This window comes from Macrotis lagotis, chromosome 3 (assembly GCF_037893015.1).
Source record: "Macrotis lagotis isolate mMagLag1 chromosome 3, bilby.v1.9.chrom.fasta, whole genome shotgun sequence".
NCBI lineage: Eukaryota > Metazoa > Chordata > Mammalia > Peramelemorphia > Peramelidae > Macrotis > Macrotis lagotis.
In genome coordinates, this window is record NC_133660.1 from 127,650,824 (window position 1) to 127,672,702 (window position 21,879).

General features: G+C 33.8%; 1 protein-coding gene and 1 pseudogene across 2 annotated transcripts in view; both read right to left on the bottom strand.

Moving 5' to 3' along the window:
• IL15 (interleukin 15) overlaps nt 1–21,879 on the bottom strand; it is a 343,143-nt gene that overhangs the window by 67,724 nt on the left and 253,540 nt on the right. The window lies entirely within an intron of this gene.
• LOC141517835 (interferon regulatory factor 5 pseudogene) lies at nt 12,711–18,575 on the bottom strand (annotated as a pseudogene).

Consider the following 21,879-nt stretch of genomic DNA (forward strand, 5'->3'; position numbering starts at 1 on the left):
TCAAGTGTTCGACAGAAGTAGAGCCATCTGATATGTATTTCATTTTCAAACAAAAAAAATAAAATAAAATAAAAACAATAATATGGTACTCATTCAGGAATTGAGAAACATAAAACACAGGCAATGGCAGGTTTCTGGACAAAGAGTTGGAGACATTAGCCCCTTTACCTCCAACATTCAAATTCATGCTCCCCCTCCAGCTATCATAAAATAGTGTTATTGAGCTTGGAAATCATTGGATTAGGTTCCAAAGCACATGGACTCGGTAGTTCCCTATCAATATCCTACAGCTTTATGAAGCCCCATACAGACAGAATGGCCATGTAAAAAGAAAATAAAACCAAAAGAAAACAGATAAACAGCTGTTTCCCTTTGTATTGACTGAAGCATCTTTGTTTTTATGTAGAGATATATACATGGGTAAAATTTAACATGGTGCAAAGGCTCCCTTTGTTCCCCAAGTCCCAAATGAATATGAGTTGGCTTGGAATATGTCCTTCATTCACCAAACTTTATTAATAAGTAATTCTTATGCACATGTTGTAAAGAACACTACTCTTTCAAAAAATAAGGACTGAGGCACAGTACTCCATTCTAATTTATTTACCCATTTCTTTATTTTAGGAAATGCAATAGTGACCTAATCAAAGATTTCACTGATAGAAGGTATTTCCAGGTGAGGGGAATTTCATCTACCAACTTAAGATGAGACCTTCTCTGCAAATTATAAAGAATTACCTAATTAAAAAAAATTTCCAAAAAAGTTTTGGAATTTATATAAAACAAATCTGTTGGCTAAATAATCATGAAGAATAAATTCTACATAAACATTGCCACAGATAGCAAAGAGCCAAATCAGCCATTAAAAAAGAGAATTGCCTCTCAGAGAACACATTTAATATATATAAAAGATAACACTTAAATCCAGATCCATTCTTTTTCCAAGAATAACACTCTACTACCACATACCATCTCTTCTATTTATTTTAAGACCTCTTGATTATAAAGATGTCTTGACTTCCTGAATTCAGGATCGATCTATCTATCTATCTATCTATCTATCTATCTATCTATCTATCTATCTATCTTAGATAGATAGATATGTATATACATATGTATATATGTATGTATTTTAGAAAATACATCTAAAACAGTGAAAGGAGAATGGCATATAGTTTGTCCTCTTTGTTGTCTTGACCACCAGGCTTCTCTCAGCATGCTATTTCAATGTTCTACATTTTCATCATTCCATGAAGATAGCTAAAATATTCATTTTTGTTTTTGTGTTATGGAAAAATCAGAGATGAATAGTCTCTAAATGATATATCACAGGGTCATTTCTGGCTATGTAAGAAAAGAAATTTATTGGTTGTTTGTTCTTTTAGAAGAGCTGTAGGAACAAAATAAAATAATAGGAGAGTTGTTTACATGCAGAGAATTCAAAGCAATTTTATTACATATAGCAAACTACACCTATCACTTGGTCATTTTCTCTATAAAATTCACATAAAGTTTCTGCATAATTCTTTTTTATGAACTTTCCAGAGGACTAACAAATGATTTCTCAATACTCATAAAAAAGGAATTTTAGTCAATTTTCATCTCAATCCAAGACCAACAAAGATAAATAGCATGCTTGTTAAAAATGGATGTACCTTTAGAATCCCTCATTTTAAAGATAGGGTAAATGATATTCCAAGAGATCAAGTGGCTTATTTATGCAATGAATATGTTCTTTGACCCCACCCAACCAGACTCTGGCCTATTCATTTTCTAGTTGGAACCTCTGAGGAGTGTCTAATAGTATAGGCTTTAGTCCCTATTGAAGTATGTTTTCCCCCTCTGTTAGGTCTTTGGATTAGTAACCCAGTTCTGTTGAACTAATTGATATCAATTAGCTTTTACAAAAGGAACACTTGCTTTGAAGAGTGGTTCAGACATTTTCCCCTAACTATGGGGAAGTACTCTCTTTTATAAAACCATGGTGTATGGAAAAAGTGAGCTCAAATTTAATACAACTTCAATATAGCCTTGGTCTCACCAAGTTCATGCTCAAAGGTTAGCCTGACTGTTGGATGAGTTTTTATTTCAGCTACTGCTAGGTTGGATCAGCCCCAAAAGTCATTTCTCTAGGCTGGCCCAAACAAAGCCTAGCATGGGCTTCACTCTTGAGTCTTGAGTAACTGACTCTTCTGACCTCTTAAAGCTCACAATTAATTCTCTGATTTTTATTTCTAGTCTTTTTTTTAAAATCTAAAACAAAATAACAAACACTGGAACTAAGAACCGAGACCTGTATTTGATGATACAGATTCTTCATTCTTGAAGGAGACTATGATATCAGGGAGGTGATGCTGTGACAAGTAAGTGAATTGGATTTGAGTAAGGGGAGCTGCATGAAGTCACCAGACTTAACTCCTCCAGAGCCATCTGGGTCTAGTGACCGGATGTGGATCAGGATGATTGGAGAAAGCTTGGATGTGAGGTAATCAGGGTTAAATAAATGGCTTGCCCAAGGACACCCAACTATTAAGTGTCAAGTTGTCTGAGGTCACATTTGAACTCAGGTCCTCCTGACTCCAGGGCTGGTGCTCCATCCACTGTCCTACCTAGCTGCCCAGTATTTTATACATATACAAGTCCCATGTCAGCCTCAATGACAGGTCCCAAGACTTCACCCCTTAGAACTTTGACTCTTTCTTTCATAAGACATAGTCAGGCAAGAAGAAGTCTTATAAAAAGATGGAAGTGATTGCTCTGGTCAGCTAGTGTCCTCCCTACCAGTTCTTTTTCTGGTCATGTTGTTACATTCAATCAAAAAGGCTTTTGCAGACCAGAGACAGAACATGTCTACCTATCCTCCAAATCTGTCCAAAACTCTTCTACCATCCATCAACATGTTTGTATATATTACCCGCAAACCTATTAGTGGCCATTCCTCTTTACATTTAAGATCTCAATACATGACAGAGCTAACAGTAGAAATCACTTTTATTTATTCCAATATTTGTTTATGCCAGTACTCTTTCCAATCTAACCAAATTGCTTTTGATAATGTCCCAAAGGTAATTCTTTCACAAAGGACACAATATTCCTTCTCCCTACTTTCCAAACTTTTGTACTTGTCCCCAGTATCTTGAATGGGAGGAAGAAAATAAACTATGTGTGAGGCAATATACTGAGTACTTAACAAATATTCTCTAACAATCTACATTTTACAGATGAGGAAACTGAGGCAAAGAGACTAATTGATTTGTTCAAAATCATACAATTGATAAATTGAACATCTATTTTCCAAAACTCTCTGGCTTGTTTGTTCCCCTCTGAACAGTCTTTTAATCTCTGCATTTTAAATAAATGCATCAGTGGCCTTTTTGGTTTTTTTTCTTTTTTCAGGGGGAGGGGCAGGAGAGACACTGATATCACTAAGTTTTCCCTTCCTCCCAAATCCCATTACTCAATATAAAAAAGGGAAAACACAATCCTTGTAACAAATGTGCATAAATAAAGAAAAGCCAATCTACATTTTGACAATTCAAAAATATATATCTCCTTTTTCTTCTGGAGTTCATCACTATGATGTCAGGAAATAGGTAGCATATTTTAATACTGTTCTAGATTTGTAGTTGGTTGCTGCATTGGTCAGGGTTCTTAAGTGTCTCCAAATTATTTCTCTTTACAGAGTTGTTGCTAATGTATATGCTATTTGACTTTTTTTCCCAAATTCAACAAACACCTCCCAAAGGAGACGATTTCCACATACAGAAAAGGAGTATTACAGGTGAAATCAATAATTTTTCTATTATGTTCAGCTAAGTTTTTTAAAAGCATATAAAATAAAAAATTGGAGCAACCAAGTGGTTCAGTGGATAAAGCACTGGGTCTGAGGTCAGGAAGACCGGGTATCAAAGACTTATTAGCTGTGTGACTAAAGGCAAGTCACAACCCTATTTGTCTCAGTTTCTTCATTTGTAAAGGGGAGATAATAACACCTATCACCCAAACTTGTGAGGATCAAATGATATAATTATATATTATAAATGCCTAGCACATTTATAATTGTTAGTTTTTTTATTCTTCTGAATTTGTTCATTCAGTTTTTCCAGATATCTCAGAAATTGCCCCTTCATCATTTCTCAAGGAACAATGATATTCCATTTATTCATATACCCTAACTTGTTTAGTCATTCCCCAATTAATGGATTTACTTCTTTGCTATAATGAAAACAAATACTGTTCATATTTTTCATTTTTGTAAATATAGAAGACCTACTCTCAACTAGCACCTCACAGAAACAACTTTACCTCTATGCATATTGGAAGCAGAATAATTCCCATTTATTCTCCTACTAGAAAAAAATGGCTCAAAGCCTCAATGATTTTGGGAAATTCCTAATTCTCTTTAATGATTTTATCCCCAATTTCCCAAAGAACCACATGCCATCTATCATCACTTAAAACTTACAAATTAACAAAGGAGCAGTCTTCAAAGTCTTAGTGTTTATTTGTTTCTCTTGTGTGCCTGCTAATGTTCAAACTTATAATTTTCAGTTTTGCAATGAAAATTCCAAAGAAGATGGAATGCATAATATTCTTTATGTAACTTCCATAGCTCTGATATATTATACTTAGCACTGAATTATGTAAAAAGCAAACACTCAAGTAGAAAGGGAGAAGAAGATGCCAGGAGAGTTAGAATCCCCTCATTTTTATAAATAAGGAAACTACTCAGAAAACAAGAGTGATTTACTTGAAGTCACACAGCAAGTGAGTATCTGAGGCAGGATTTGAAACTAGGAACTCCTGACTCCTCCAGCACTTTATCTACTATGAAGGATGTTTAAATAGTTCTGAGAAATCCAAGTGAGAAGGATGCCTTCACTCAAAATACCCTTCACTATGATAAAAATAACATTCAATTAATGCCACCAGTAACTCGGTTGGTGGGATCTTCTTCAAAACTGAAGAACCACTATTATATAATGAAGGCAGATTAAACTTAGAACTGCCCAGTATGGTCTTCCCAAAGACATTCTTATAACCAAATATCAGTGATGTGAATCAATTCCATTCCATAAACATTTATTAATTACTATGCACAAGGTACTGTACTATGTCCTAGAGATAAAAGAATGAAAAATGACCTTGTCTTTCCTCAAAAACTATAAAATGTAGTGAAGTGACACAGAGAAACATCATATAATAAAGAGCATACAGGCATAAATGGGCTTTAGAAAAATCAGAGGAAGAAGAGCTCATTCAAAGTCTTCTACAATCTGGCTTCAATCTAATTTTCCACTTACTTTATTTTCAGTGTAATCTAATCAGATTGGGCTACTTACTATTCCCCTACATCATTTTGTCCCTTCTCATCTTTGCATATGGCTCCTATTGTTTCCAGTTCCTGCAATATACCCTCTCCTATTTTTTTTTGTTGAAATGCTAAGCAGTCTTCAAGGTCCACTTTAAATTCTGCCTACTCCCTCTAGCCTTATCCTTCAGACCCCACAAAGAACATAATTTTGCAGCCCTTGTCTGCATTTAGCATTTATTATTATGGATTATAGATGGATCATGGTTTAATGGAGAGAAAGCCAAGAAAATTTAGACTGTAGTCCTGCCTTTGACACACAGTAACTATGATGTTGAGCAAGCCACTTAATCTCTCACTACTTTGAGCTACCTCTCTTAAACTATAAATTGTAAAGTCAGGTTAGATCTGGGCAGGTACTTACTCCTGTAGAGGGAGTTTCATCACCTGGGAGATTTGTCCACCAAGAAAATCTCAGGTCCAGTCTCTATGCCTACACTTAGTATTACCATGACATGTGTATGTAACCTCTCTAAGGTTTAGGGGGGAATGGATCATGTCTTTAATCTCCCCAATACATAATTCTCTATACTAAGTTGATGGTTAATAAATGTTTATTGCTGTTAAATTCTCTGATCCCTTAAGATCAAAGTAATCTCTCTCTTCCTTAGATCATTAGGTTTTTTATTTAACTTTGTATCATGATTAGTTTTGTTTATATTTATAATCTATAAGATTATAAACTGCTTATCAGGCAGTCTGTGTCTTATTCATCTTTACATCTCCCAAGCAATGAAAGACTTATAATATCCACAGTCTGCAACATATGACCAATGAAAAATTATATAGAAGAAACATATCTCCATGCCTTTTGACCCAGTAATCCCACTTCTCAGCAGGCAAAGACACATAAATTGCCCCATGTTTTAAAAATTCATAACAGCATTTTTGTGATATTAAAAATGAAAATGAAATGAGTGCCATCAAGTGGGAAATGACTGAAATATATTAAATAATACTATTGCACCAAATAAAAGTGTTTATGAAGAGTACAGTGAAACATGGAAAGGCTTGCAGTAAGTGATGTAGAGTGAAAAAAACAGAACCTAGAGAACAATATATGGAATGAATACATTCTAGTTAAATTTTAATGCCTTATCTTCATCCTGAAGATCAGATAATAAAACATAATGCCCTCCTCTATTAGGGTGAGATACTGTGGGTGCATTGTTGTAGAAGTTGTCAGATGGGATGCTTGATTTTGCTTAAACTAGTTTTTCCTTAATAAAAGGAAGGGTTGAATGTATGGAAATGTCTTTGATGTAAAAAAAAATAGTAGCAAAAATATTTTTTAGGTGTTTGCAAGGCAAATGGGGTTAAGTTGCTTGCTCAAGGCCACACAACTAGGTAATTATTGAATGTCTAAGGCCCGATTTGAACTCAGGTACTCCTGACTCCAGGGCTGGTGCTCTATCCACTGCACAACCTAGACACTCCCTGCAAAAACATTTTTAAAAGAGATTATTCAAAATGTTATCATAGACCAAGCCATGAGACAGATTCTCTCTATTGTTTGAAGGTCAGGCTATAATTGCTTGAAAGAATTCATTATCAAAAGTTAATCAATTTTGGGGACAAAGCTATTCTCAAATGACATTCAATCAAATGCAATAAGCATGCACTAAGATTTTATTATATAAAAGGCATCATGCTTCCATACAAAGACAAAAATAGTCCCTGCCCTCAAGGAGGTAATTTTCTATAATTGTCAAGTCATAGAAGGGTTGCAAACTGCTTAGTGAGGGGAATATATACACTGCCAAAATAAGAACCACTTGAAGTACAGAATACACATACAACAGCCAAACAGTAAACACTTACTATATTTGCACATCAAATAATAACTACTTATGATAGCAGTAGAGGAAGTGTTCCCAAAGAGCTCACGTTTTCTAAGGGGGGAAAACTATTATATATTAAAATGTAGACAATCAATCAATCAAGAAACATTATTATGTTTTAACTATGTGCAATAAATTATACTAAGCTCTGGAAATATAAAAATGTGTTATAAACCTCAAAGAATTATTTTTCTAACATTATGATATATAATACTAATTATTAATTATAAAATTATTATTAAATAGTTGGTATTTATAGTATTTAAAGCTAGGTCTTGGAAGCTTGCAATAAAATGTATGGTCATATATGTTAACTAATTTGATCTTCCTACTCCTATGGATTAGGTTATTATTATCCTCAATTTACAGATGAAGAAACTGATCAGACAACAAAATAATCTTAAGAGTAGAAGTCATCAGTGAATGGGGAGATGGGAGGAAGCTTTCTGGAAGGACTCAATTTGACATGACAAAGAAAGAGGGGAAGGTGAACAGAGAGAACATTCCAGTCATGAGGGAAGTACAAAGAGCCAGAAAATGGAGATGATTTTATTCATGAGGAATAGAATGGAGGTTAGTATATCAGGATCATGGAGTATATAGAGGAGATAAAGTTAAGAAGACCATAAAGGTAGGAAAGGACCAAGTTGTGAGATGTTTTAAATATTGTTCTAGTTAAGTTCTGCTCAGGCCAGTGTCCAGCTCATTTAAATTTGATACTGGAATGAAATAAGACATTTTTAGGTCATTCAAGAATTAAAAGAGGAGGCATAGAAAGCAAGGTTATAAATTGGGAGGGCATTTTAATTGATTACCTGAGCTTTAGCTCCCTTGCAGGGAATACCCTGGTAGGAATAGAGCTGAAATTTGAACTAAGCTCTCACTTCTACAAATTTAAGCAGAAAGTCCAATACTCTCTCTACCAGCTGTCTGGATTTCTTTTTCCTCATCAGTGTTGACCAAATATATGAGATAAAATTAGAAAAGTAAAAACATGAACTGAGGAAAAGGAATAATTTGGGATTTATATTGGATAGTAGAAAAAGAGAATGAAAATCTAGAAAGGTTTACAGGAATGGGACTGGCTTTCAGATATGATTTATGTTTAAGGGTCTTAAAGGATGCCGAACAATTTTAAATTACTGTAACTCATATTATACAGTGCTTTGCATTTTACAAAGCTGTTTTCTCACCAAAAAATTCTATGAGGTATAATAGTTCAAACATTACAATACTGATTTTATGGATTATGAAACTGAGGCTTGGGTAGTTTTTATAGCTTGCTGAAGGCTACATAGTAAGTCATTGAACTAGTCACAGGATGCATAAAATCTTGATGCTGGAAAGAACCTTAGGGATTATCTTGTTCATTGGTTTCCAAAGTGAGGGCTCCAAGGGTTGTGTTCAGTCAGATTCAGAGGAAACAATGATGGGTGGAATCCTACCCTCACTGTGATAGTTAATTATAGGTTATATCTCCACCACTGCCACAACTCCTCTTCCCTATTACAGACTATGCTCAACCATTTCCCATGCTCAACCCCCTTTCTGTTTGATGATCCAACCTCCCTTTGGAGAAGAGAATCAATCAGCCCACTAAGGCAGCTGAAACATAGCCTTGACTGAAGCAATTATCAGGAATCACTGGAATATTGCCTATTCTTTCCCATCCTCAACCTACCCCTATAATTATGGGGGGGGGAAGATGTTATTGATAAGCATGTTTGGATAAGTTTGGAAGCCACTGATCTAGTTCAACTCCCTGCTTTTGCTGCATTATTCAAATGATCAAACTGAAGTCCCTTCACTACCCTCAATACTTTATTCCTGAATCTGTAAGGGACCATCAGCCTCCTTCCTTATTGCAAATATTTTACGGCCAAGCTTCATGATCACCCATTGGTGGAGGTGGAAAATTGCTAAAGTCATGGGAAAGTATTTTTCTGTGATAATGATAAAAAAATATGGTCCTAGTTGAACAATGGCCTAGAGAAGGAAGCAGTTGGCCTTGACCACAGTATAAAAATGGGCAAGTAAAAGACAATAATATCAAAATGTATCCAAAAATTTGAGTTTTGAAGGGCAGATGACAGAGGGAAGTAAATTGGACAGTGTTCAAAATTAGCTTTTAAAAAGTTTAGTAAAAAAAATTTATATATGCATATATGTGTGTGTATATATAATATATATATGTATACATATATATATATATATATATATATATATATATAGAGAGAGAGAGAGAGAGAGAGAGAGAGAGAGAGATAAAAGTAAATAGACAATTTATCCTCATATGGGGCTTTTTAGAACTGTCATGGAAGTTTGCTAGGGCTCTGTGGGATATCTGGCAAATGGCTTGGGGCTTAAGGCCATTTGTGAAATTTCTATACCTTTCCATTTTTAATGTTTGATTGAGGACATAATTTCTGAATCCAGTTTCTTTTCCTTCAAGCTCTAAATTACTCTTTCACATCTTTGCTCTGTGGGGGTGAATTTGTTCCCAAAGGCAATCAAGTACTGAATCAAAGTAAACAGAACAAATGTTGTGACCTCTAGGTAGAGAATTTATAACTATTTGTTTGTTTGGTTTTTTTTTACTATGACTTGGATAAGGAATAGCATCAAAACAAAAGAGAAAAATGTTATTATAGTTGTGACAATTTCCATCCAGAAGCAGATTATGACATAAGGGAAAAGAGAAATGATTTGAGGTTGAAGGGCTTGGATTCAAATTCTAGCAATATGACCCCTGGATGATTCATGAAATTGGTGCTTCAATTTTCTGTATAGCCACCATAAAAGGTATTTAAGCAGAACTGCTTGTTCTGGTTCATGCATGAGAGTTAGGTCCCCCCCCCAAAAAAAAAAGAACCATCCCAATTTAAGTAAAGTGACAGGAAACTATGCCCAAATACCTCAAACAGATGAGAAATATCTTGTGCCTCTCTATTGAGTAATCTATCAATGACAAGTTTTAGATTGTTTGATAACAATAAATTCTATGTCTTTGAAACTCATTGGATCAGTTGAGATCATGTTGCAAAGATATACATTCAGAATGGTTGAGAAATTTAGTCACGTTTTGTGGGACTTGTGTAAAACTACTTACCTAGTTGGAATTGAGGGTTCAAGTGTCTGGCAGAATGAAGAACAAGGCTTCTGAGAAAGAATGAATTGATTGGGGGAGCAAAAGATCCCTGGTCTCAACTCTAGGCTCAGTCTACTCTTTCCTGTCTTGGGAAATGTGGCAATTCTGAGGATCCAGTCTTTTTCTTCATGTTCTAGAAGCACCCTAAAAGGCACTTTCTGTATCAGCAGCCAAAAACAGATTGAACGTGAAGAGGAAAGGTAAATCCAAGGTTCTACAAGGAGCCTAGCAGAAGAAAAACAACTAAGAAGAACTGGTAAATTTGCTCCCAGAAACTATTAGTTAGTCTACTGTCACATTTCCTCTTTAAACAGTCTCTGGTCCCTTACAGTTGCAAGTGCTTTTGCTCTTCAGAGCCCCTGCTCCCTTGTGTCTAAAAGAACTCTATGTTCTAGAATTAAAACCATAAAATGGAGATGGGCCATGAAATTGCCAAAACAGTAATTTATACTGGATAAAGATAAGAGGTCAGCATAATTTCCCAATGATCATTCTACTTTAGAATCATAAAACTTCCAAACTCTCAAATCAGGTTTGAAAATAGCAACATAAAAACATCTGAGGTCCAGACATGCCTCCCCACAGAGAAGTAGGGCCTAATTTTAACAAAGTTAAAAGTCAAGAAATGGCATAGAAAAATGAGCAAAAAATGGGAGGATAAAAAAATCAGATCATAATAATTCCTTAGATTGAGCAAAAATTAAGACAAATTCAGAAGATGACAATTATTTCTAAAAACTATAAGCAAAGCCTCAAAGAAAATATGTAAATTAGACTCAAGGAAAATGAGAATTCCTGGAAGAGCTAAAAAAAAAATTTAAAGATAAAATAAGAGTTATAGAGTAAAAATTGGGAAGAGAAATGAGAGCAATGCATTAAAAACTATGAAAAGACAACAGCTTGGTAAAAAAGGCAAAAAAGAGACTGAAAAATAAGACCTCATGAAACAGAATTAGTAAAATAGAAAAAGTTTTAGCAAAACAAAAGAGATACAAAAACACATTGAAGAAAAGAGATTCTTTAAAAACAGAATAAGGACAGAAGAAAAAAAAAGGCACAACAATTCACCTAAGAAAATAATTCCTTAAAAATTAGATCTAGGGGAATGGAAGAAAATGATTTCATGAAACTTTAAGAAACAATAAAATGATAAGACTGAGAATCTTAAGTCATAAGAATGAAAATATAGAAATAAAATGGAAAATATCTGGAAAGTAGTTCGAGAGAAAATTCAAGATATATTGGACCACCTAAAAACCATCATAGAAAATAAATAAATAGAAGAACCCACATATCATATTTTAAAAAATTATAAAGATCCAGAGGGTAAAATAGATATTAAAAAACTCATTGATTACCTCCTGAGAAAGATCCCAAAATGAAAATTGTTGGGAATAATATAATCAATGCCAGGACTAGGAATGACAATCTCAGAAAAAGAAAAAAAGCAAAAAATAAAATAGTCAGTTAAAAGAGATAATCAGGGAAACTGCATATTGCTAAAAAGTAATATGGACAATGAAGTAATTTCAATAACTGAACATATTTAAGCACATGGCAGAGCATCCAAATTCTCAAAGGAGAAGGTAAATGAGTGATCCCCTCTTAGAGTTATATAAAGTTAACCATAAAATAAATAAGAAAGAAGTTACAGACTTGAGTAGAATATTGGAAAAATTAGAAACAGTAGACTGCTGGAAAAATGAATGGAAATAGTAAGGAATACACTTTTTTCTAAAAAACAACTTTTTTCAAAAGAATTGACTATCTATTAGAGAAGACAAACCTTATGACCAATTCAAAAAAGAAAAAATGTTAAGTGCATTCTTTTGAGTCCATAATGTACCTTACATTCAATGAAAATTTATATTCAATAAAAGGTAAGTCATATTAAAAATTAATTGAAAATTAAATAATCTCATCCTAGAGAATAAATCAAAGAATCAAATGAATCAAAATAAAATAAATCAAAACATTTATTAAAGAGAATGCCAATAATAAGATGACAAACCAAAATTATGTGGGATATATCTATATCTAATCTATCTATATCTATATCTATATTCATTTTTAGGGGATAATGTCTATCTCTAAACATGTACATCAAAAGAGAATGAAAGAGCAAATCAGTGAGTTAGGCAAAAAAAAAGGTTTGCAAATAAAAAAGAACTAGAGAAAAAACAAATTTAAAATCCTAAATTAAACCCCAAAATAGAAATGATGAAAAATAGTTGAATAAAATAACTGAATTAATAAATAAAACTAGATGGTTATATGAATTAACCAATAAAATAGATAAACCATTCATTTGATTTAAAAAGAAGAAAAAAAGAAAACCAAATTGCCTGTATCAAAAATCAAAGGACTGAATAAAACCAACACTGAATATGAAATCAAATCAATTATTAGGAGTTATTTTGTCTGATTATATGCCAATAAAACTGACAACATAAGTGAAATGGATGAATACTTACAAAAATCTAAGCTACTCAGAATAACAGAAGAAGAAATAGTGTGCATATATAGCCCTATCTTAGAAAAAGAAATTGAACAAATCATAAAAGAGCTCCCCAAGAAAAAAATGTTCAAGATCAGATGGATTTACAAGTGAATTCTTACAAGCATTTAAGGAACAATTAATCACAATATTATAAACTATTTGAAAAAAATAGGTGAAGAACTCCTATCAAATCCTTTTTACAAACTCAAAAAGGTTTTGATGCCTAAACTGGAAAGAGCAAAATTAGAGAAAGGACACTAGAGACAAATTTCCATAATGAACATTGATACAAAAATTTCAACTAAACTGCTAGTAATTAGATTATACAAAGATCACACATTATGACCAGGTAAGGTTTATTCTAGGAATTCAGGACGGATCCACTATTAAGAAAACTATCAGCATAATTGACCATAACAATAACAAAAATAACAAAAATCATATTAATATATTTATAGACACAGAAAAAGCTTTTGACAAACTATAATATCCATTCCTATCAAAAACACTAGGAAAATATTCAAATAGAGCCTTTCTTAAAGTATTTATCTAAAACAAAGAGAAGTCATCATCTGTGATAAGAAAAAGATAGACATTTCCCTAATAAGATTAGAGGTGAAACAAAGAGTCCCATTATCACCACTGAATAATCAAAATTACTCAATTTTATCCTAGAAATGTTAGTGATAACAAAAAGACAAGAAAAAGAAATATATGATAGTATATTTAGGCTTCCTAACAGAATCAACTAAGAAAACAAATGTATAATTAATAACTTTTTAAAAAATTTGTAATCCTTTAATGTTAATGATAAGCCATATGGCTTACCAGCCATAGCTCACCCTCACTACAATTTAAAATTATATTACAGAATCCTGTTTCCTACTTTGGCTGTTTTCTATGCCCTCAAAAGTGGAAGTAGCTACCTTAAATTGTGGCTCCTTCTGGAAAACAAGTATTTTTTATAGCCTTGTACTTTAGGAATAAGGAAAACTGTAGATTCCATGAGCAATCTGCTAAAATAGATCTCTCAGTTCCTGTGAGCTGCTAATGTCCTTTACAGAGGGCTACTTGGCTGGCAGCTCTTTTTTCCCCCTTCCATTGAAAGTTGGAAGAATGGTAAAAGGATTCTTCCTATCTGGAAGGCACTGCCTTTTCCTTATAAGGTCCCAGAAATTCACTGCTTCATACCTTCCATAGCAAGTGTTGGCTGCTTTCCTCCTAATGAAACTTGATGAAGTTCTGGCAACCCAGAATTGGGCATCATCTTCCCCACTAGCTCCTGCTGATAGGGAGAGCCAATGACATCCTAATCCCTCTCCCTTTGAGCCCTCTTCAACAGACAAGGACTAGCTAATTCTGGCTCTAAAAATGGCCACTGGGTCTTTAAAGCACTCAGTCATATCTCTTATAAAAGCTAGTGAGGGATGGGTGATGAGCGGCAGCTTCGTGGATGCATGCCAAGTTGGTGAACAGGCCAGGGCCCTGTGCCCTGTCCAGGAGGTGTGGAGGGAGCAGGTGGCAGGAGCTGCTGTAACTGCCAAATATGATGTAGCTCCTTAAACAACTTTACCACCCTGTCCTTTAGATCTGGGTTTGAGATTTGTAGGTGGCTACTGTCAGCTGACCGGGAAAGCTCCCCTGAGAATATCTCTAGTAGAAGCCGGGCTGTTACTGGTACCACCTCTGTACAGTAATGGGTTTCCTTCTCCTTAGGTTTTCTGTCTGGCCACTCCTCAACATAAAAGAAAATCTCAAAGGCTGGTGGAGTCATGGTCTGGTCCTCTTGAAATAGGATCAACTCACTGAGGAACTGCTCCAGACTGAAAAGTTTCATTTTCTCTCGTTGGATGGGGCCTGGTGTGGCAGAGGGTGTGGCACAGGGTCTACTCCAGAACACTTTTGTACTGGCAAAGACATATGACATCCCTGGAGCTGCAAGATGAGGCCTCGGTCTAGCACATCCAGTAACTGGTGAGTATAGAAGCGTTGCTTCTCATTGGGGATGCCCTCTGGACCAGGAAAATGCATCTGTTCCAGGCTCACTGGTGCAAAGAGTTCCACTTGTTCCTGGATAGCCTCCAGCTGGCTGTAGAAGCTATGGCAACCCTGGGAGTTGCTTATGGTGAGGGAATGGGGGGGGGTTGGCCTCTGTACTGAAACTTGATCTCCAGGTCAGTTAGTGGTAACATGTGGGGACTGATAAGCAGATCAGAACTCAGTTGTTCTGCAGGAGCCAAGTTGGCAGCCAGAGGTTTATGGACTTCCAGGATCAGTTCTCCAAAATTAGTGAAGGGGCCCAAGATGGCTCAGGAGGGGAGGGTTCCAGTCCAAGAGATGACTAAAGACTGATAGAGGGGCACTTCTGTGCTTCCTTCAGCAAAGTACAAGCCACCATGGAGGGGGGTGGTTGTGGTAGTTCTGTGAGGCTCAGATATGGCAATATTGTTTGTAGCACTATCTCCTCTTCATCTTCTTTTTCCCCAGGCAGGGACTCTGTGAGAGTAGGGTACAAGGCTCATTCCTCATAGACCTTGTGTGGCTGAGGTGGCATGTCTCCAGGCCCATTATATGGAGGGGGAACTCTTGGCTTTAATTGAGGGCACAGTGAAGGTTGGCCTTCCATTTGGAAGAATCTGTCTCATCCACGTTTTTTGTGTCTCCTTGGCCCAGGCCTTGAAGATGGTGTTGTCATCCTCATTCTGGGCAGGACCATACCTCGTGGCATGGTGCCATGGGATATAAAAGAGCTTCTGCTCCTCATTGACCCATTGAAGGCCTGGGTACTAGCAGCTGTTTACTTGGGCAATCAGCCAGGGCTTGAGCCACACCCTTCAAGGTGGAGGTGGTACAGGTTGTATCATGACAGACTGGTGGACCTGCGCAGGTGAGTGGGCAGGCACGTGCCGAGTGTCTGTGCCCCAGACCTTGGCCCAGGTTTAGTTTTCCTGGAACTGCCTTCCTTCCCAGTGGCTGGCCAGCCAACCTAATTAATGACTTTATCAAATTTGTAGAAAATAAAATAAAACCACATAAATCATCAACTATATATTACCAACAAAACTCAGGAAAAGATAGAAAGAGAAATTTCATTTCAAATACCAACAAAACTCAGGAAAAGATAGAAAGAGAAATTTCATTTAAAAAAATTGTAGACAATAGAAAATACTTGATAATTTTTCTGCTAAGTCACACCCAGGTAACTAAATGAATACAACTACAAACCATTTTTCACACAAATAAAGACAAATCTAATAAATTGGAGAAATATTAATTATGTGTAGGCCAAGTTAATATTTAAAAATGACAATTCTACCTAAATTTATTTACTTATTCAATGACACACAGTCAAACTGCCAAAGAATTACTTTATAAGGCTAGGAAAAGAATAACAAAATTCATCTGAAAGAAGAAAAAAAATCAAGAATATCATGGGAATCAATAGGGAAAAAATGTGAAGCAAAACAGTCTAGCAGCACCACAATTTAAACTGTATTACAAAGCAGTAATCATCAAAATATAAAATAAAATAAATCTTTTACTGGCCAAAAAATGTAGTGGATCAGTAGAATAAATTATGTATGTGATCAATAGGATAAATTATGTACAAAATACACAGTAGTAACTGATCACACAAATATAGTTTTTTCCTGAACTCAAAGATCCATACTTTGGGGGCAAGATCACACTAGCTGACAAAAATTTCTGGGAAAACCAGGAAGTAGTCTGGGAGAAACTTGGCATAAACCCACATCTCACACTCTATTCCAAGTTAAAATTAAAATGGGCACATGTGGTATTATTACAACACATTATTGTCATTGGTAATACAGGTTACATTATAGTCAAAAATAATTATTAAATCTATATGTGGCCCTTGAGCATGTGAAAATTATCTCTCAGATTTATAGATAAGGGAAGAGTTAATGAGTAAACAAAAAATAGAAAGAGTCACAGGTAATAAAATGGATAATACTGATTACATGAAATTAAAAAGGTTTTGGCCAAACAAAATGATTACAATCAAAATTAGGAAAGCAGGAAATGAGATGGAGGGGATTTTATAGCAAGTTTCTATGATAACAGCTACATTTCCCAATATTTAGGAAGTTGAGCCAAATTTATATCAAGATTCATTCCTCAATTGATGGTAAGAGGGTATGAACAAGCAGTTGTCAGAAAATAAAAATCAAATTTATGTCCTAAATCATGGGTGTCCAACCTTTTAATTCCTCTGGGGTTTCATCACCCAACAAAAACTCAAGGGCCATATATAGGATTTAATATTTATAGCTACAATGTAACCCATATTATCAAAGAAAATAATAATATGTTATAATAATAATACCATATGAATGGGCTTTAAGGGCTTCATGTGACCAGTACTCCTAGGATTGAGCAAGATCAGGATTCCAGTTCTAGAGTCTTCCATGTAGTGGTACAGCCATGGGTGAATCATTCCATACCTGTGAGTCAGTTTCCTCATTTTTAAAAATGGGTGGCAGAGTAGTATAGAAAACTGCCTAAAAGACATGATATTCAAATTCTGCCTCTAACACCTGCAACCTGTGTGACCCTGGACAAATAATTTAACCTGTCCGTGACCCTCTAAGCCTCAAAATTGCAAAGCAGATGCCAAAAAGGAATTTGGACAAGACCTCTTTTTTGATATTATTCCAAATAATTTCATTAATATTGGAATTAGTTGGTCTTTAACTATCTGATAGAATTCACTTGTAAATCCATCTGTAAATGTAAACCACTGAAAATTCTGATTTTTTCCCCTAGGAAACTGCTCAATTTCTTTTTCTAAAATAGATCTATTTAGATACTCTATTTCCTCTTTTGCTAATCAAAGAAGTCTTTATTTTTTTAAATATTTGTTCCTTTCATTAAATTGTAAAATTTATTTGAATGTAACTACACAAAATAATTCCTTGTAACTGCTATGATTTCATCTTCATTAGTGAAATATTCACCCTTTAAAAATTTTTAATACTAGTGATTTGGTTTCCTTTTTTAAATCATATCAACCAATAGTTTGACTATTTTAATGCTTTTTTTATAAAATCAATTACTAGTTTATTTACTGATTCAATGGTTTTCTTGCATTCAATTTTATTCATCTCACATTACTATTTTACTAAGAAAAAATAATAACAAAATTCATTTGGAAGAATAAAAAAATTAAAACTATCGAAAGAACTAATAAAAATATAAAGGAAGTAGATTTAGCCGATCTTAAACTGCATTAAAAAGTAGTAATTATTGGACAGCTAGGTGGCACAGTGGATAGAGCACCAGCCCTGGAGTCAGGAGGACCTCAGTTCAAATCTGATCTCAGACACTTAATAATTACCTAGCTGTGTGGCCTTGGGCAAGTCACTTAACCCTACTGCCTTGCCAAAAAAAAAAGTAATAATTATCAAAGCAATATGGTCCTAGTTAAGAAATAGAAAGGTAAATCAGTGGAACAGAATAGACATACAATTTACAGCAGCAAATACTAATATTAACCTTGTATTTGATCATTGTAAAGACAGTTTGGGGTATAAGAATTCATTATTTGGTAAAAATTGGTGGAAAAACTGGAAAGTAGTCTGTTAGAAACTGGGCATAAATCAGTATCTTAGACTCTTTATCAAGATAAACTCAAAATTAGATAAAAAGAAAGAGATCACAAGAAAATAAAAAGAATCTATTAGACAAATATAAATAAACAATTTGTGGATTAAAAGAGATAGAGAACAGAATGAGGTATAAAATTCATCATTTTGATTACATTAAATTTAAAGATTTTTCATACAAATCAAATAAATGTAGATAAGATAAAGTAGAAAATCAAAAACATTATATAATTCTTAGATAAACATCTCATATTTCAAACATATAAAAAACTTTAAATCTATAACTCATTGCTCAATTGATAAATGGTCAAAGGATATGAATAATTTTCCAATAAAAAATCAAAACACTTTAGTCATATAAAAATGTCCTAAATCATTGTTGAATAGAGAAATGAAAATTAAAACAACCTTGAGATAACATTTTTACCTAAAATGAGAGGAGAAAGAGACAAATATTGGAAGGGATATGAAAAAATTGGGGCACTAATTTACTGTTATTGAACAACCATTTTGGAGAGCTATCTGGAATTATGCCCAAAGTGTTCTTAAATTCCCTTTAATCCTTTGACCCAGCAATACTACTACTAAGTTTGTTCACAAAAATGATTAGAGGGGGAAAAAAAAGGAAAAGAACATGTATGTCTTAAAATATTTATAGTACTTCCCTTTGTGGTGAATTAGATCAAATAAAATCAATGTAGCCAATATAAGAAAGAAAGCAGAAAACTGAAATATATACATATATATATAAATAACATATATATATATATATTTATAGTTTCAAAACAAAAACCCTTCAGAATCTGAATAAACACTACATTCAATTTTTTAAAAATTTCTCTTATGTATTTATTTCCTATCTTGTTTTTCTTTTCCCTTAATGCTAATTCCTCATACCAAAAATAACTAATCTATAAACATGTTATACAAAAATGTGTAATAACAATAATCAACTGATTATTTGCTGCTGAGGGGTGGAGAGTGGGAAGGGAGAGTAACTTAAAAATAAGCATATACAAATGATGAATTCTGAAAACCTTCCATCATGTGTAATTGGAAAAATAAAATAAAATATAAATTAAAATTATCTAGTTTCTCAGATAAAGTCTCATATCTCAAATATATTGTGAAAATTGTGGAGATGTCTGTCAATTGAGTAAATACTGAATCAGTTGTGATATATGGTTGTACTATAAGAGGTGAGCTTTATTTTTTAAAAACATCCATAGACTTGCATAAAATAATGAAAAGCAAAATGATCAGAACCAAGTAAACATTATATACAGTAAAAGTAATATTGTTATAAGAAAACCTTGGAGTGACTAAGTTTAACTTATTTTAAACTATTTGTTTTTAACTATTATAAATATCAAATAAACTAAAAAAAAAACCTATGAAGAAAGCTACTATCTGCACACAGATAAAAAAGAACTGATAAATAAAAGTATAAATAAAATGGTTTTACATATATGTGTATATGGCTATCATATATATACATAATTATATGTGTGTGGCTAATATATTTGTGTCTTGTATACATTTGATATGTGTGTAATAGTAGCCATGGGGAAGAGAGAAAAGGAAAAAACATTATATGATAACTTTGTTATATATTTATTTAAAAGTAATAGCAAGTTGTACATAAGAGATTTACAGTTTGAGTACAATGATCTTTTATTCTATTGAACTATATCATGAAAATTCTTGTTTTATTTCATAAATTCAGAATAATTTTTTTAAAGATAGATGCCAAGTAGTTCTGTACTCAAAGCAAAAGAAATCAAAGCAACAAAAATATAACAAAAAAAGTAAGCCTAGAAATTAGACAAGAATACATTTGGTTCCTCTACCCCAGAGTTGTTATGAGTAGAAAAGGAGCTAATATAGAAAAAACACTTTTTTTAACATACAACATATTATTTAAATGTCACAATTATCTAAACATTAAAATGATCTGGCATTTATATTTGATATCTGGCCAAAATATTTGATTTTGTTTATGTAAAAGAAAGATAGCTTGCATAACAAATAGAAGCTTGAATATTCATGCTAATGAAAATGTTGGGTAAGAAGCTATTTCTGAAGTATACAACACCTGAAGTGAATTTACACATTATACTGACAGCTGACATCATAAATTTTGAAATTATAAAAATGTTCAGAATGTAAAACAACAAATACAACCCAATCTTTACTTTCCATTTATCTCTACAACATGAAGGTCTCCTCTCAAGTCATGTTCTCCTCCCTGTTCAAAAAACTGTTCTGTACTTTTGGACCACTGGAGGTTTTGATGGGTCAGCTTTGGTCTTGTGAAGATCCAAGGCTCCCAAATCCTTGCCAGTCCCCTCTGCCTTTCTCTCTCTCTCCTCATTTCCAGCTCTCCTTTACAAATTGTTTACCTCAATTAGCATATAAGTCCCTTGATAGCAAGAATTGTCTTACTTCCCTGTATTTGTATGCTCAGCACTTAAAAAGGGGACTTATCATATTATAAGTGTTTGATAAATTATTTATCTCTATCCATCCATCTTTCTAGTAATTCTTTGGTTTCCCCCTCAGGGTAGGCCTGAGCATGTTTTAAAATGCAGGGGACTTTACTTACAGGAAATAAGATTTAATTTACTAAATTAAGAGGAGAAAGCATTAATGTTTCTAGTTTTGTGCTTCCTAATCTCTAATTTGGCTGTCCTGGACAAAAAAAAAAATTGAATTAAAAAAAAGACTTAAATATAGTACACTGGTTTGATTTAGAAAACCTGGGTTCAAAATCTGGTTCTAAGTCATTATTATCTATGTAAATTTAGGAAAAAACCTTATTCTCATTGGGACTCAGTTTTCTTATCTCATTGCCTATCATTCCTCAATAAAGAGTTTGGGACCATAGAAAATTACTTGGACATTTTAACACTTTTATTTCAAGAATTTACACCCTAGGACCTCATTGGTCAGATTGGTGACTGACCACTTCATGTTTCCCCCTATTTGCTTCACTCTGCTTCTTGTTCTCAGGACAAATTCTCAATAAACTTTGTCACTGTTTGTATATCTTCCCCATTTTTTTCAGTTCTTAATATCATGATCAAATCAATTGGGCAATCACTCTATTTCATTATGGCTCCATTCACCTTCTTGATAACTTTTTTCCTAACTAAGCTAAATGTCCCATTCTTTGGCTTCTACTTCCCCTTCCCTCCAAGATTTTCTCCTTTTCTTAGAGCACAATCTTAAGACAGGGTCTATCTTTTCTTTTGGATTTGTAACTCTAGCATTTTGCACAGAGCTTACCATATGGTATATATGTTTTTTTTTTCATTATTTCATTTATAAGATGACTGGTTGTACTAGATAATCTCTATTGTCTATTTCAACTTTGAATTTACAATTTTTGT